The 17969-nt window shown below is 42.6% G+C and overlaps 1 long non-coding RNA gene across 5 annotated transcripts; it reads left to right on the top strand.

Annotated features, from left to right (window-relative positions):
* Positions 1–5179: 5179 nt before the first annotated feature.
* LOC135291089 (uncharacterized) lies at positions 5180–16177 on the top strand. 5 transcript variants are annotated; one of them, XR_010353957.1, is made up of 5 exons: positions 5180–11343; positions 11983–12248; positions 12351–12415; positions 15343–15407; positions 15743–16177. It is a non-coding gene; the product is annotated as an uncharacterized LOC135291089 (long non-coding RNA). The 5 variants fall into 5 exon arrangements; XR_010353955.1 differs by having other exon boundaries at positions 5180–11487; XR_010353954.1 differs by having other exon boundaries at positions 5180–12248.
* The last annotated feature ends 1792 nt before the right edge of the window (positions 16178–17969 follow it).

Genomic DNA, 17969 nt, shown 5'->3' with positions numbered 1-17969 from the left:
ATGGAGCCCCGGGAGAGGCTGAGGGAGCTGGGAAGGGGCTGAGCCTGGAGCAAAGGAGGCTCAGGGGGGACCTTGTGGCTCTGCACAGCTCCTGCCAGGAGGGGACAGCCGGGGGTGAGAGGCTCTGCTTCCAAGTAATAAGGGACAGGAGGAGAGGAAACAGCCTCAAGTTGTACCAGAGGAGGTTTAGTTTGAATACCAGGAAAAATTTATTCACTGGAAGGGTTGTCAAGCACTGGAACACGCTGCCCGGGGAAGTATTTGAATCACTGTCCCTTGAGGCATTTAAAAGACACATAGAAGTGGCACAAAGAGACAAGGTTTAGTGGTGGGCTTGGCAGTGCTGGGTTAATGGTTGGACTCAATGATCTTAAATTACTGAATTCCAGCTCAAATTGCTTTATCATTGTATTCTATGATTCTAAGCACCGAATCAGTGAAGATGAGCATCATGTTAGGAATGCAAAGCACTTAATAAAATAAAGGCTAGCATGTCTGAAATACAAAAAACACTAACATTTGATTACCTGGGAAGACACTCCAGGGAAAAAATCATGACCACTGAAAATAGTTTTCAAATTATACACAGTACGATGTAAGCATTCAAAACTAGAGGCAAGCAGTGTAAAATGGATTTTTCCAAAAGAGCATCCAATGGTGAATTTAGGAATAATTTGCAATGGGGTCTGACTGCCCTTGGCTTTCAGCGGGCTATAGCTGTTTACACCCAAGAAAAACAGGTCAAAGCTCTCATCAGATGAAGCAGGGTTGGCTCTTTGTCTGCTATCCATTGCTGCAAATTAAGATGCAAAATATTACAAATAATTGCAGACAAGAGGGAGAAAGGCCTCCAGTTCTGTTCCCTTCACATTGCAGCCACACAAGAGGCTTATGGGAAAGAAAAAAAAAATTGTTTAAAGGTCTGTAGTAAACACTGAACAGAAAATTGAAGTCTGATGAGACTTTTTGTACATTTACTCCATGTGGTCACTCGAGACTGATTTGAGAACTGCAGACAGCAAGACATACAGATTTTACAGCAAGGCTACTCTCCTGCCAGATAAGTCCTTCAAATTGCTGCATGGCTCCTCCTGACTCAACAGCAAGGGGCAGAGATTTTGATCAGTGATGAGAGGTACACAAATAATCACAGGCATTATTCGCAGAATTGGACATTTAGACCTTGAGCTGAAGGCCCACCAAACTCACCAGGAGATCTCCCACATTTTCCAGTGGGCTCTGGATCTGACACTAATCCAGTGAATTTTAGGGTGGGATTTCCTCTGTCCAGATATGCACTTAGCAGATCCCTTTTTTAAATTCATCACAGATGAAAACAGAGCAGATGAAAACACGCTTTCAAACAGTGATGTTGATGACAGAGGGATAGAATGTGTGTCCTGAAACAATTTAAATATTGTCATCCCTCACTGTTATTTATTACAAGAGCATTTTTCCAGATTTTAATATTAAAACTTGCAAAATGGAGGAGAGGAAGGAAGAAAGACCTAAGGGTCACCTAAGGGTCATTCTGGTTCCTTCTGGCAGGAGAGAGAGAAATCACTTCACCTGATCTTCATGGTCAGAGGGAGCTGCTTCAGATGAGTTTTATAACCTTCATCCTCAGGCAGGAGCAAGACAAAGGGATCATAAACCACCCTCTTGATGAAGAGTAGTTTTCTCCTTGTTTCATGCAGATCCAACCTAAAGCATCCCCAGTCTGCTCACTCCATACTTGCTCACCTATTTTCTCCTTGGCATGTTTCAATACTGCAATGCATATATGGAGCAGGGATATATCCTTCATCTTCTGGCTTGATACCACTGGAGGGACCTGGAATTTCCAGGTGATGCTGCCTCAGTCTAAATTATTGAGTGAGGAATTTGAGCTCAGACACATGACAGAATATGACTAACGTGAGGCATAGAGTGAGCAGGCTCTGTCAACAAAACACAAACAAAAAATACACAAATACACTCTGATATGTGTGTGTGAGTGTTTGTTTCAGAGAATACCTGCTGTGACTGCATGCTGCTATTTTTCCATTTACTAGCCCAGAAGAGATGATTACAAGGCAAAATGAAAAAAAAAATAATTAAAATTAAACTTTCTACAAGATGACAATATTTCAGTGCTTTAGCAAACACTTCAAAGATGTTGTGCTGTGTTGGTGTTCCAGGTATCCTTCCAGCCTGACCTAAGCCCCTGTGAAAGCCAACAGAATCAAATTCATTCATTTCCATGAACTCAATTTAGGTTTCATGTGTGTTAGCAATCAACATTAATCCCATCCTCTATGTGTTTACTTGCATGCTCAAAAAGAAAAGTCAAACAGGTGAAAACGGCAGCAATGTCACATTTTTTTCCACTCAGCTCTAAAGGCATGATCCACTGGGCATGAATTTGTGTGGGATGAGGTGATAGAAGCACCTGCAGGAAGGTGTGGCTCAGTGCTCATGAGGCTGCCAGCAAGCTGGGCACTGCCACCACCCCCCAAAAGTGTCACACGGCAGGGTATAACCAGCACTGCCACTTCCAATGTGTGGCAGCAAGGATGCCAATTAAACAGAGGGCTCCACTTGGAGACATGCAGGGAGGGATCACCCAATGAAACTGAACCAGAGGGGAGTGTCAGGATCCAAAAAAACACCAAGGAACACTGTAGGACAGCTAGGAGACAAATCAGAAGGCAAGAAAAGGCATTGTCTCAAATGCACATGCTACTTTATACCCATGTATAGCCAGGTCAGTGCCAGGGGTGACACCAACCATTGTGTTATTAGTACATTTGGGACAATGCTTCCCACTGCAGCTAAACCAGCTTGTCCAGGGAGGTCTATCAATTTAATCCTGCCTAGGATCCAGCCAGAGCTGTCATTTCCCACCTGTGCTAAATAACTGCTCGTGTATATTCATGAACAGTGGTCTTATTACTAAGAATACACCTAATGTGTATTGCACTGTAACGGGAGACAACTTACAACAGGCCTATTAAAGGAAATCACAGAGATCACAGAATTGACACATTCTGTTTAAAGGCAGCCACACTTATACTTGATTGCATAACTAGAGACAAGTTTGTTATGTTCCTCATCTTTCATGAATACTCATATTTACTAGTTTAAAACGCGAGATAAAAGCCAGACAAGCTTTGGCAAAGGAATGGGGGACAATATCAAATTATAAACTAGGCATATTTATAGGTGTAAACAGATCTAGAAAAGGAAGTGTTAGATATAATAAGCACTCAGTGATGTGGGGCAAACACTGAGACTTGAAAGCAAGAAATATCCAACAACTTGTAACATCAAAACCAAAAATTGCAGGTCTTAGCAGGCAAATAAAATATGTACAAATAAGCATAAATAAGAAGGGAACAACCACATTAAATACTTTGATCATTGCTACAGAATGAGTGTTTTACAACAAAACAATGCGTAATTGATTGTGTAATTATTTGTAAATGCTGATTATTTTGAGACTAAATATGGTTTTTCTAGTCCATACCAAGGATACCATGCTGCATTGCAGCTGAAATTGTAATTTTGGAAAAGTGAGGCAAGGTATCAGGAAGCATGCAGAAGGAGTACTGAATTGTTAGTGAATTAAAACCACAGGTTTAGGTGACATAATACATCCAGAATTTAAAAACAATTAAACAAAAACATAATAATAAAAAAAAAAATTTATTTTTTTAAAGAACCACAAAAAACCAAAAAAAAAAAAAAAACCAAAACAACAAACACCAAAAAAAAAAAAAAAACCCCTCCAACAAACCAAAACAGAAAAACCAACCAAGCGAACAAACTAAAAACAGTGCAATCCAGAGAAGCATCCTTGCATGTTTCCACATCAAGGCTGTGTTTAGGAGAAATGGCTTATGAACTCAAAAGTGAATTATATAAGGCAGTTATGTGGTTTTTGTTTAAAAAGAAAAAAAGAAAGAGGAGACAAAGAGACATAATAAAAAAGGAACACAGACTGGAGCATGTTAACATCAGCAGTAGAGACAGCCTGGGAAACTATTTTAAGAGATCAAGAGGAAAAATATTTAGAAAAGTATGAGCTGACTAAGAACAGGCAATGTGAATATCTAGAAATGGAGATCAAGTCTCCCCTGTTGGAATTCACTAGGAATGATGCCTCTCAGGTCCAACAGCATTGCAGATTTGGAACAGCAGGAAGGTCTGCTGTCATCTCCACAGAAACTCCTACACACCCCTAGACCCCTTTATGGCTTTTTTGTGTCCTGCACAGAACCCACGATTTCACAGCTCCTGCAGGAAAGAAATCATGCAGTGAAGAGCTTGATTCTGTGGCTAGAAAATCCCTTCTGAATTAAACACAGAAAGCAAGAGGAATCTGCTTCAGAATGCCTTAATGCTCTTTGATGCACAGCCAAAGATCATTCTCCTCTTCATATTTCCAGCACATTTAGCCGTAGCCTGTTCAGTTCTGCATTTTTCACATAAGTGGCCACTGTCAGTGCAGGAGGAGCTGTGATTATTCCTGTTCAGTCTGGGGCAGCATGACTGCTGGAAAAGCATATCTAGTGCAGGGAGAAAGAGAGTATATGTGTCATTTGCTGGCCAGTAGACATCCAAGGAGCTGATAGCTAAGAAGGCCACCCCATCCTTCTCAGGGGTGAACCATTAAAATCAATAGAAGTTATGTTGATTTCAGCTCTGTCATGCCTGGTTAGGGAGCAAAGACATGGCACAAATAGACTGGAGTAGTGAGCATGCATTAGCTGACACCAGCTAGGGATGTCATCTGGTGATGAGACCAGGGAAATTCTGCCTGGGACATTTACGAGCTGAGGGTGCAAGACAGTTTGGAGATCACAGCAAGATGTTATTTTTGATCACTTTCTTCTGCTGAAATAGATGGAAGTCAATATGATAGCACTGGATCAGATGCCAATGTCCACAGCCAGAAGCTAATAAAAAATTATTAATAAAACAACTCAGAAAAGTTTGACATTTTGCTGAGCAAGAGCCTGGCAAGGAGAAATATTCCTCTGCTCCATTATGGGAACAGTGAGAAGGAAATGTCACCAAAGTCTAGATACTGCTGCTCAGTAAATCTCATCTTCTTCTCACAAGTGGGTCAGCAGTGGTCTCATCAAGATAGAGAAGGCAGCACAGGAGGAATGGCATGACTAGAATCAGCCACTCTGGCTAATAAAGGATGACTCAGTGGTGCAGCAAACTGTGCCAGCTTCCTCTTGGAGCCTGTGCACAGAGAAATCAGGCCCAGGATGCCATGTGCGCTCTTGCTTTCTCCAGAATTTGTCATTTTAGGAGAAAACATAAGATTGCACCCAGGAACTTCCAAACATTCTTTCAAACACCCTGTAAGGCTCAGTAGATGCACCATTGGTGCAGAAAACTTTAAGCCAGTCACTACTTTGTAACCCTCTACCCCATGTTCCTCTTATCTCCACTTTCCTCAGATGGCCAGTCCTGACCTTTTCATCACCCGAGCCACTGACAGCCTTTTTTACATCCCTCCAAACAAATGCATCAAAATCCCAGCAGCTGGGACACGTTTACATTTGACAGGAACTCTGCAGCCCACCCGAGTCAAGCCGGAATGGTGCACACTTCTTGGGGATGAAAAGGATTAGGAAACAGGGCCTGATGCTGGTGTAAGCCCCCCGTGTACAGAAAAGGCTGGGGGAGGAGAGATGATGCTCTTGTGGAGAACGAGGACAGGTGGGGTCTGTATGCCAGTGCTGCCATCTCAGATGCCTGTGGAGAAGAAACAATAAATACTAGATAAAGTGCTTTAAGGGTTAAGAACTTCAAGGGGAGAGCCTGCACAATCTCAAAGAAGAGATAATAAAGAGCGTGTAACACTAGATCCAGCCTCTATGTAAAGATAATCTACTGGATGGAGGCTTAATCCTAGCAAGGGCTGCATAAAGTCTGGGAAAAAAAGGGGGTATAGTGTGAACCCTGAATAGTCTAATTGATCCCAAAAGTAGAGTTCCTTTTTATATGTAAATATCCCATCTCCTTCCACCTCTTGATCATCCAGGGTCTAACCAAGGATTTCCTAAAAAGACATCTGCTGTCAGGAGAAAAATCCATCCTCTTGTATAGAGCTCTTCTCTCTCACCTAAGGTTTCAAGCTGTGAGTTCTCTCAGTCACTTTAGTCTCAGAAGCTCATGGACATCCTCTGGTACTGGTGGTTGGAGCACAGCACAGACAAGAGGATCTCTGTCCATCACTCCATGGCCATGCCAGGCACAGTGACTCCAGAGCCAAAGTGGAGGAACACCAGAGAAATCATGGGATTGCTTCAGGAAGTTTGTGAGTTTTGAGCACTTTCTTCTGCCTAAAGAGAGAGAACTCTGTGGCAGAAGCTGTTTAAAATGAAGACACCACACCCTCGCTTTGGTCTGTTGTATGACCAAGAAGAATTACCTGAGATCCAAGCAGACAGGCTTCTTGGGTGCTGGACACCAGCGTAATTAATTTTCCTGTCCTCACAGCTTTGGTTCTTCAGTGAATGCAAGAAGAAGCACAAAAAGGCTGTGGAGCAGCCCATGTGAACTTCCTCTTGGACAATCCTTCCCCAAGGAATGATGAACCACCAGGGGCACCCTGGCTCCAAACACCACCATCATCATCACCAGAGAAGCAGCAAGGTCACAGCTAATGGTGATGATGCTGCCTTTCCACTCAGCCCCTTCTCCCTGGTTAAGAAACATGGTCAGATGGGTCACAGGATGTGCAGGCAGCCTCAAAGCACCTGGAATTTTCTGCTTCAGCTGCCTCTTGGCACGGAGAGGGAAGGGAATGCCATTCCCTGCCTAACACTAATGTCACAGACACTGATGGGATTGGGTTAGGAATTGTCTGGTCCCTTCAAGTAAGCTCCCCTTCTGGGAGACTTCTGCCTTGGACTTGCTGACAGCCACAAAGCCCCGCTCCTCCTGAGAAGAGGGGAGGTGTGAAGACAGCTCTTCACCATCAGGGTGCCAAGAAGGGCAGTTGGAAAAGGACGGGATGAGAAGGGTTCCTCACCACAGGAGAAGCATTTCAGTGGTTTCCTCTCTTCCTTTTTTTGCTTCTGCTTGCTTGTCAGCTGGTTTTGCTTTCTTCATTATGCTGGAGGAAGGGGTGAGTTTGGGGAAATTAGAAGCTCCACAGAACTATCTGGAAGCCAGAATAGGAGCCAGTCCCCTTCTTCACTCACTGTCTGCATAGCAGAAGGCAACAAAAATCAGCAGATTTAAATACACCACAGTCTGATCTGAGGCTCACTGAAGATCACTGACATTAATTAGACTTCTGCCTTGCTTCTTTCCAGCAGCTAAAATGGCAAAGCAGGGGGAAACTGTCTAGAAATAGATGATTTTACTCATCATATGGAAACAGTTCAGCAAAACAGAAAAAGCAGCAGATATGATTGGCCAAATGGTCTCTGCTTGTTCTGCAGAGGTCTCACAACATATCCCTCTCACTTGCATTCTAGATGCATGTGTTTTTCTACAAATTGCATTGTTACTGTATATTTCCTTGTCTGAAAAATTTCCTTCAGTCAGACGAAAATAAAATCAATGCTCTAGCTGATGCTTGGAATGATGTGGCCCCAACACACAAACACACACATCTGTTGTCAGAACTCTTCTGCCTTTCTTTTCCTTTCTTTTAATACAAGTCTGGAATCCACTGAGTGTTCTTCAAGTCTAAGCTCCAAACATTTCAAACAGCACAAAAGGTATGACAAGATGAAAGAAAATGTCCACAAATAGACAGCTAGACAACTAGTTAGCAGCTGTCTGCTTTTCTTCAGAGTTTTTTGTGTGTGTTTTTTGTTGAGTTTGGTTTTTTTGTGGGTTTTTTTTTCCCCCTGCAGGGGGAAAAAAACCCCCAACTTTATTTTTCAATCTTGAAGGAACCGACTGCAGATTCTTTTGTTCTGGCAAGACTCCAGCCCTGTTTAGCACTGGAAGTGGGGGAGGAGGTGAACTTATGATGCCATGTGTAACCTTGAACCTGAGAAATGTCTAACACAGTATGTTAGTTGCAGCAGTTTAAATGGCATTGATCATTTTCAACTTTTGTATTGTACTGATCATAACTTAATGAGGTTTTGGTGTTCTATCAAGTCAGAGTATTTATGCAGAAAAAGGAACCAAAAAGAGCAGGTTTTGATTAAAAATGTGTATGGGCTTTTGGGACCTGGTTTAAATATTTCAGATCTTGAGCAAGCATGGAGCCTGCAGTTGAAGTTATTTATCTTCTCCCTAGACAAATCTGGCTGGGGGGAGGGGTGGCAGCACTCAAACGCTTGATTTTAATTACTGTTGTTGTTTGCAAGTATTTTTCTTCTGTCATTTCTGTTCTCCTTCTCCCCCTAAACAGATGATCAGCAGACAACATGGACTCCCGTCTAACTTGCAGATTTAATTTGGAAACCTGAGCATCCAACGCAAATATGAAACACAAGCTGCAGTTGGATTCTCCTCCAAATCTTTGCTGCTCGCTCGGAGAATTCAGTCTCTCCCTTTGTGAGGCTGGAAAACTTTCCCTTCTCACCTCCTTCTGGGTCTCTCTGTGTGTCCATAAATGAATGTGTGTGTGTCTGTGTGTGTGTGTGCACAGGAGTCAGCATGCCAGACGGCATTCCATAGCAGAAGGCAATTTCTCCTTCCCCCCTTTATTTGCACATTTAGCATGAGTTGCATTCCTCCAGTACCTGATGAAAGAATGAAGTGATATTGTCAAAGGCTGGGCTGCAGGAGATGTGTGGAAGAAGCCTTCCTTGTCTGGATAGATCACACATAACCAGGCAGAGCAGAGTTTCCATCCCACTGAAATCAATTTGTATGGCAACACTTAACTCTGCAGCTCTTTCCATTAGCAGCTTCCAAGATATTTTCCTTTCATTTTTTCCCTTTCCCACCCAGTCTCTTCCCTGCACTTCCAGATCATAAGTTCTTCAAGACAGAGCATTTATTACCCTGTTCGTACAGCACCTGCTATGTTAGTTTTAGTAGAATGGTGATCTCAATTAGCATTTTGACCAGCTTTCATACAAATAACAGATAAACACACCAGGTTAACCCCAGATCTGGGTGGCTGACAGAGGTGCTCCAGATCCAGACTTCTCCAGATGAAACCTGGGGCAGTGCTGGCCAGAGAGACCAAATGGTTTTGCATTTCACTTTAACACTGGGACATATTCTCCTAAGCACAGACAAACCTGAATCCTAAGCTAGGGCTGCAGGTGGCCCTGTGGGTTTGCAAAACCCACCTTGATCGACCCCAGATGAGCAATTGTTGCCATATCTAGCAGTGAGAACGCCTGAAATTTGAACAGTAGCTTTTCTCATTTGGCTACAGATTTTTGTGTGTGACTATTTCACCCCCTTCAGCCCAAAAGCTGATGGGATTTTACTCCAGTGGCCCTGCATAAATGCAATCAGTCTTAACAGCTAGTGACATCCCTCTCTGGAGGAAGAGTAAGGATCAGGTTCAGGTTGTGGTTGTTACCCACAAGACTGAACCATGGAGAAAACTCAAAAGTGTTGAGTTTTACCACTTAAGAGTGGTAAATCCTTGCAGTCAAGCTGAAGGGAACCGTGGGGCTATGCCTTGCCACCTCATGCCTTGCTGGAAACACCAAAACCTCAAGCTCCTTGAACCAGTGAGGACTGTCTAAAATAGAAAAAGGCAGCAAAGCACACACAGCTTTCATTAGTCTGGGGGCCCCGTTTGTGCTTGTCAAGGTAACCCTGCAAATATTCACCTGCTTGAAGGGTGCCTGAGGCTCCTCCTCCCAGCTGAAGCCCTCAGGATGTGAACAAGCAGCAGCTGAAGGCCCTTTTTCTGCTGCTTGCTGCAGTTCTTGAGCTAAGGTTTGCAGAGACAAGGAGGTCATTGTATTTGCAAGGGAGCCCATGAGCTCAAGGCAAAGTCTTTTACAGAAGTGGGGCTCACGGGCACTGATGGGGCTATAGATGGGTTCAAAACAAACAAAAACAGGCTTAGTGCCTGGCCTTTTCACCAGTGTAAGGAAGCACAGCCTCATGGGACATTACTCCAGCACCTTCCTAGCTCTGTTTAAGAATAAGTGATTGCATCAGCTGTGGAGGACTGGGGAATTGGGCCATGAGTTAGCACAAGGTTAAAAAGACTGTGCAAATAAAAAACTCGCTTTCAGCACAAAGGACATCATAGTTCAAGGCCAGAAGCTTCTCTCTGTTGTTCTGGAACTAATTTCAAACATGAATCAGAAGTCTAACATGGAGAGGTTACTGTCAATAACCCCTTCCTGAGAGTGCCTTGTTTAATGAGATGTTTAACTGGGTGATATGAGAATGAATTCATAAGCAAGTGAGGGAAAAGGTCCATTGCTTTCTTTTCCTCAGTAAGGAAGGAACAAAGGAAAAAAGGAGACTGAACCAAGGGAGAAGAATAGAGGAGATGGACAACAAGTGAAAAAGAAAGAAATTATGTGAGCATGCACACAATAACAAACACTTTACCCACAATCAGTGGCTCACCATCAGGAAGATGACCATGTGCTGCTAAAAATCAAGACCCTTGGCAAATTCTCACAGGCAAGAGTGAAGGATTTAGAACCCCAGCCCCAGAGGAGCCCAATGTGCAACTGCAGGACTTGGAAAATAATTTTCTCCATGGCAGTCCAGCCAGCCAGCACACCTCAGCAGAGAGTTCTGGGATGGCCATTGTACATCACCCTGTATAGCAGGATCATCTCTACTATTTTTAAGCCTTCAGAGCAAAATCTCAGCAATTTCAGGCCACCAAAACATTTCTTCACAGTAGTCCCTTTTCAATCCTGTCATCATCAACACGTGGTAAATGAGACAGTTCAAAATCTCAGGCCTGGATCTTGTACAGATGTTTGATATCTATTTCCTGTCAGGGCTCCCACTGATATCAACGAGCGAGGAGCTCAAATACCTCTGTGGAGCCTGAGCCTTGGAGTGCAAGACAAATACGTGGGAAGGATAAAGACAAAAAAGAGAGCTGTTTCACAGCCTCCAGGCGGCTCTCAATTAGATGAAGGCATTGCTCCAGCTCTGAGCCAGCCCTTTGGAGATGCTTCAGCTGCCCACATCTGCGTTACAGAGCTTCACTGAGGACATTCACAGTGAGCTCCCAAGGAAAAACCCAGTGCTCAAGCAAAACACAAGTTGCCACAGAATGTCAGGACACGGGGTCTGAAATTTCCCCACTTTTTTTTTTTTTTCCCTGCAGGGAGTCTGTTCACAGAGCTGGTACAAAGAAGCCTTCTAGGCATGGAAGGCTCACTGCTTTGTGTAGGCACGAAGGAAGGAGGAAACAGGACACTTCAGGTATTTATTTTAAAAGTCTATCATGCATTTGGATGGCTGCTGGTGCCAAAACTAATCATGCTAGTGGAAGAGGTACAGAAGCAGAACAAGCAAAGCATGGAGAGCAAGTAAAAGGGAAGGAGCCTGGAATGACAAGCAGGAAAGGTAACTCTACAGATCAGAGGGTTTTCAATGTGTTGCACATGCTGCAGCCTTTTAAACAGCATATTATGTCTCCTGAAACATTTTAAACAATATAACATGGTTCAAAGGTTTAAAAATATGGCATGGCATCTCCAGTGTATAACTCTGCTGGAGCCAGATAGTGCATGCTGCCCTCACAAATTCAGAGGAAGAGAATTAAATTTAAAGAGGAAACAAAATGCTCATTTTAATCACCCATTGTCCTTTGAGGATCTTTTTCTGTCCCCTTCATAGTGTAATGCAGAGTAACAGGCAATTGCCATATCCCCAGCTGATAGTTAGGCTGCCCAGGATCCCAGTGTTATAAACTCCCTATTTTCTCTGGCCTCTTTCACAGATGCATCTTCATATACACTGACAATTGCATCAGTGCCATTACCTTTGGATAGAAAAGCCCGAAAAGTTAAATCATTTGTAGCCAAAGGCAACATAATCAGCTGTCCTTATTACTTACAGAATACGTGGGGTTTGCACGTGGAGAAATTACAGAGGTGCAAAGGGCTGACTAATGAAAGTGCAGAAAGGATGTGCACGTGAGGTATTCGCCTCAGGATGAGGAAGTATGGCATTATCTGAATCACACTGCACCCAGAAATCATCCCTCCCTGCTATTTGGTGTCCTTCAAGAAACAAATCCCACCCACAAGGCTTTTAATGGACTCTGGCAAGGGGCTTCATTAACTGAGGTTTCAAGGCATCCAAAATACTTTGTGCAGGCCCAGGTAAGTGAAGGGATTAAATTATACTTTACTTTGCTAAGCTATCTTTTACCCAAGTATGCTCCCAAGTAAACTGTCTTTTACCCAAGCCATCTTTTTACCCAGGTATAAATTGCAATGGGTGCAAACTGCAAACTGTACTGCTTTGAGAGGAAGGGGAAAAAAAAGAGGTAATCATGACAAATTATACTTTTTCAAGTTATCATCATCTTGCTCTGTCTCTGTCAAATTGCTCCTCAAACACAGCAGTCTGTGAAGCCACCTGATTCCTCTGCTTGCCTTTTTTTTTTCTTCCTTTCTTTGTACTATTTATACTTCTTGGATAAAATCTGCACTTTTGCATATCTCAGCCATTTCAAGGGCTGAGATGATGAACTGCACTGTTTAGTCCTTTCCATCACAGTGTCACTAGTGGTCATGTCCCTGATTATCTCTAAGGACAATGCATTCAATAATAGATTCAATCCAAATCTGTCTATAATTATGATCAAGGATGATATACTAAGTTATATATGTGAAGGAATGGTTCATTTTTCAAGCCTACATGTTGTTTTCCAAATTCTTTGTACCTGCAACGTAACCTTGGTCTGCAACTTCACCAAACAGTGAATGTGACTTTTCACTAAACTGATTTCACCCTTCTTAAAAAAAAAAAAAACAAAAAAAACAACCAAAAAATAAAAGAACAAACTATCCTTACACACATACATTTCACACACTTTAACATTTTTCCTACTTTTACCATTTCAGAGATGTTGGTTTTCTCCTGGGCTTTAGACAAAACAAATACAGTTCGCTGTAAAGCTCACTCAGTATCTGGTGTGGGCTTTTGGGTGGTGAAAGGAAAAGAGAAATCTGCTCTGAAAAGAAAACTGCTCTTTGAGCTTGGTCTGTGCCCAGGACTACTTCAGTGCATTTAGGAAAGCAGGTAGAGGTCTGTTATTTCCTGCTTGGACCTTTAAAATTCCTCCTCTGCTCCTTGCCTCTGCTGGGAACAATTTCACTGCAATTACTGAAACGAAGTCCCTGAATTCCACTCTGTAGCTATTCACATGACCCTCAGTGTTTTGGACTTGATTTTTCTCCAGTTTTCTCCACAACAGGAAGAGTTGTGAGGAGATTTTCCTCAGCCAGTGGCTTCAGGTTTCTATTAAAAACTTTTGCTACTTGTAACACTTCTCAAAACCTTTAAAAAACAAACCTAGCATTGGAATTATTCAATCAAATGGTATTAAAAGCACAGATTATGCTTTAGAAACCACTTACAAAGAAGGTTTTTACAGATCAGTGAGGACGCTAGCGAGGAGGGGCCCCTGATATGAATGGAAACGTTTGTTTCAATCCTCATTTATCTTAAGGCCCGGGTGCTTTCTGGACAGTGAAACATTCTTCTCCTCCCTGCACTTGGAAAAGTGAGGATCAAGTTGCGAGAGAGTGCCCTTGAATGCTCAAGTAAGGAATTTGCTAAGTGGCCTCCTCAGCCAACACAGCTCCCATGCTAAAGGTGGCTTCTTATTTCCCTCTGCCCTTGGCTGCAGGATTACCCATCCTCTCTTATCACAAGGCATCACCACAGCTGAGCCCCCACAGTTGCATCCACCCACAAAACCATGGCCACTTCTCATGTTTAAAATGTTTGCCGTTTCTCCACCACGCTGAAATTTTAACCAAGCCTTGATAAGGATGTAAAAAAAACCCCTCACAGTTTTGTAAAGGTCCCAGTGTTCTTATTTTTTTTCCCCCCAAGGCTGCTCAGGGATCTCTGGAACTGCATGTTTGCACGGGACTGCTCCAGACTGCCTGGATTCCACACACCCCTTCAATATAAACAATAATTAAACAGGATAATGGGTTACTAATTGTCACTGAGGCCACCAGTGGAATCCACCTACATTTAAGGAAACCACAAGAAAACATTGGAATGTTTTGGTCTTCTCACAAACAAGCATTAGGTGGGTTAAATCTATTTTAGCCTCATTAACGTATTCAGTGCAATTGTGGGGTCCCACAGAATCCCTTCCAAAATCAGCAGTGATGCTCTTTAACAGAATCAGAGCTCAGTCCTTGCTGAGGCAGTGGCCTCCATGACTGTATCAGATTTGCAGCCCTGCTCTAAAACCCAACTTCTGTTGATGCTTGTGGAATTTTGGCCAGAGCAAAGATCACAGTGTTTGTCCTGCAACTTGCACAGCTAGCTTGAAGGTTTTCTTCTTCCTGCCATCCAAAGCTTCTTGGGATTAGTCAGGACTGATATTGATGTATGAACATCTTAAAAGGACTGTACATAGCTTCCAGGCTGAAGACTAAACATTGCTGCGTAAAACAGATTTTGGCAGTGATTCTATAGGATGAACCTAATCAGAGCAGACAGATTACAATACATGGTAAAGGCATGGAGTTGAAAAGAAAAAAGGACTTGCTCTGCAGTATTGCATAATACATTCTGGAGAAACTAGAAAACCTTTCAGAGCAGCTGGGACAGAGGGAAATGAACCATTTGTTCCCAAGTGAAATAAACAAAAGAAGGAAATGCTCCAAACTGTCTCCAAACTAGGAAAGGAATGGTGGTGAGAAAAGTGACCAGAGGCTGAACAAAGCTTTTCACATTGTCCAGTTCCTGACAGTAGCTCTGTTTCAAGCGCACAAGCCCATGTCTCCTCATCCCCTGGTCAGTCCTGGTGAGCCACAGACCTCTGCAAGGGAATGCAGCCTTTGGCAGACATTACTGGATGCCTGCAGTGCAGCACCAGCCAACACAGCTGCTCTGTTTTTGAGTCCTGGTATGTCATCTGATGAAGGAAAAAAAAAATAAAAATCAAAGCAACCCTTTCTTGCTCCAAATCACCTGCACTGCTCTGGATGTGACCAAGAAAACATTCCAGACACCTGAGATGAGTTTGGCTGAGGAACATAATTTTCAGTACAAAAAACCACACAACAAAGTTCAGACAGAGTGGAAAGACCTGCAAATCAGAAGAAGGAGAGAACTCTCTGTGGTGTTGACTGTGAAACATTAAACACATTCAGTCATCTCTTCCTTGCTTGTGTTTTTTTTTGTCACTAAAATGTGACTGTTGGATTTTTTTTTCTTTTGTAGATGACAACCAACACCATCAAGAAAGAGAGCACAAAACTGACTCCTGGTACCTGCTTGACAAGAGTGTGAGTTCTTCACATCATCCCTCTCCTTTTAAGACTTAAAGTTAGGGACCATTCTGACATTTTGATTCATGTAAGGAAACTGCTAACTTGAACTCGAGAACCTGAAAGAAAGCCAAGCAGCCCTCTTGCCAGGCTTGTTGCCTTTATAGAGCATCTCTCAAGATTTTATATTTCTGACTTAATGCCAGGGCTCCTTTCCCTTTTAAAACAGAACCCAAACAAGGTTCTTGTTTCAGCAATAGCACTGTGAGTCAGTCTGAAACTCTAATCATGTTGCCTTTCTGGGGAAATCTTACTGAAAACTTAGGAGATAAATTGTTCATTCTTTTATACAGCCTTGTATTCAGAGCCAGTGAATTGAAGCAGATGGACAATTGTGGCAATTCACCCATGCATCCTGATTCTCATTTATCCAGTCCTCTTCTCAGTGCAGACTGGAAAAGCTCAGTGCTCAAGGTGAGCAGTTAAACCATTGGGCATGCCCTGAGGAACACACCTGGAGCACTTGTGAATGACTGTGTGCAATAACACCTCCTAATCTCTCTTGGAAATGCACTCAAGTCAATCAGACCTTTCTCTTGCACACTTCTGGTCAGCAGGCTGCTCCAGAACCTCCTTCAAGTACTTAAGCATCTTCACCTATTTTCCAGAGGAAAAAGAAAATCTCTACAGTGAGCATGTAGCAATTTCTTCCTGTCTTAGTTCAGTTCTTCATTAAAACATTTCCTGCCTCAACTATCCCCCTCGCCCTGCTATACTTAAATTCAACAGTCATGTTCCCCCTTTTGTGTCATCCCCCTAGGATGAGCAGATTTATGTTCTTGAGTTTCTGGATTTAGAATAAACTGTATATCCAGAGCTGTACAAATGTGTATGATGGTGTGTTCTCACTTCTTACTGGTTCTGCAAGACTAAACTGCTGGGAGTGTATCTTCTCATGAATGCTAAAGCACACATGAGGACTCCCTTTAGCCCTTGGTTATTCTGCAACAGTTTACTGAACTGGGAGTTGCACTTCACCTGTTCCTGTGCCAAGGCAAAGCAAGAAGGTAAACACGTTTCAGTGGCTGGGAAAATTAGACCCTTCTTGACCTTGAGTTTTCACTCTGAACACAAGGACTGTTCTGCTTGCCTAAATTCCCGTATTTTTCCCTCCTTTCACAAGGAAATTGTGCAGTTCAGGCAGTTGAGAGAGGCATTTGCAGGAGGAACAATCAGAAGAAGGTTTCATGTTGCAGCGGCTTCCTGAGTGAGAGAAGACAGGCATGGGAAATAATAACTCTGCTTCAATGTCGGGGCTGAGGAGATTTCTATTTCCAATTTAAATGTAATTTTAAGAGCTCTTTGTAGCAGCAAGGGTTCACTTCAAGAACCTGGAGGCTTAGTACACAAATTGTGTAGTCCACAAAAAGGTTCCCATCAATTTCAGGGTGACGTGCCTTATGAATGTGTGCTCTTATGCTGCAATCAGGAATGAGGGAGCACTTTAAAAATGCTGGTGCTGTGCAATATTTATGGGGTTTTTCTTCCTGCATCATTCAGTTCTTGCACTCTTCAGGCAATTCCAAGAGCTGTTCATCTGCAGATTGTGATGTTTGGTTTTCTTCAGGGATACCAAAAGAGAGACTGGTAGGGAGATCTTAGGAACATGGCAAGAAGGTAAAATCTGTATTGCTGGGGTTTGACAGTCTCAGGTTGATTCAAAATAAATAACGAAAATCTTAATGGTTGAGCACTAAAATAACAGACTACCCACAAATGCCATGCCCTGTGATCTGATATACTGTAATTCCTGTAGCCTTCAAAAGGTAAATATGTTCTCACCACACTTCCCCACATAATGTTTAGAAATCCACACTGGTATTTTTCACAGTGATTAATTATGTTGAATTATCAGATGGACTAAAAAGGAAAGGATTTTTATTCTGGAAGGACAACTCACTGGCCAAAAAAAAGGAGAAAATTAAACAATGTTCAGGCTTTTCAACTTTGAATATCAACAATATTCTTCTAAATAAATTCAGCAGTAAGAAAGAAAGACAGACAGACAATTCTGAGAAAATGCTCAATTGAACATGTCCCAGAAAGGTATCCAGTCTGGAAAGTGGAGAACTCTCCAGACCAAGAGGGGTCAAATTTGCAACTCAAGTTATGTCCCAGTTTTTCACATATGCAGCAGCATTCACTTGATTTCCATAAAATATCAAGTAGCTGAAGCAACATTCACAGCACATCCTTGCAAACTGCTTAAAGCAGGATTTCTGAGATCTGGTAGCTATGAACTCTAAAAGTTGATATGGTGTTCCTCCACTCTATCAATGCTCTGGGCTGCAACCAGCAAATATTAAGAAAACATGTACAAATAGGAAATGCCATCTTTGCTTTCACTCTTGGCATTAGAGCAGTGAAATCCAGGTATGTGGAAGCAGAGTGTGAGGCTGTGTTTCAACCTCTCTCCAGCTGTTTGAAAACCCTGGTTTGCTCAAAGAGCCACCCAAGGGGATAACTTACTTTTTTCTTCAAACATTTTTCTGTGTTTTTATTACTGAAGGGGAAGTGCTG

This window comes from Passer domesticus, chromosome Z, assembly GCF_036417665.1.
Source record: "Passer domesticus isolate bPasDom1 chromosome Z, bPasDom1.hap1, whole genome shotgun sequence".
Lineage (NCBI taxonomy): Eukaryota > Metazoa > Chordata > Aves > Passeriformes > Passeridae > Passer > Passer domesticus.
Note: the sequence above shows the minus strand (reverse complement) of the source record. Positions and strands in the feature narration are given on the sequence as shown.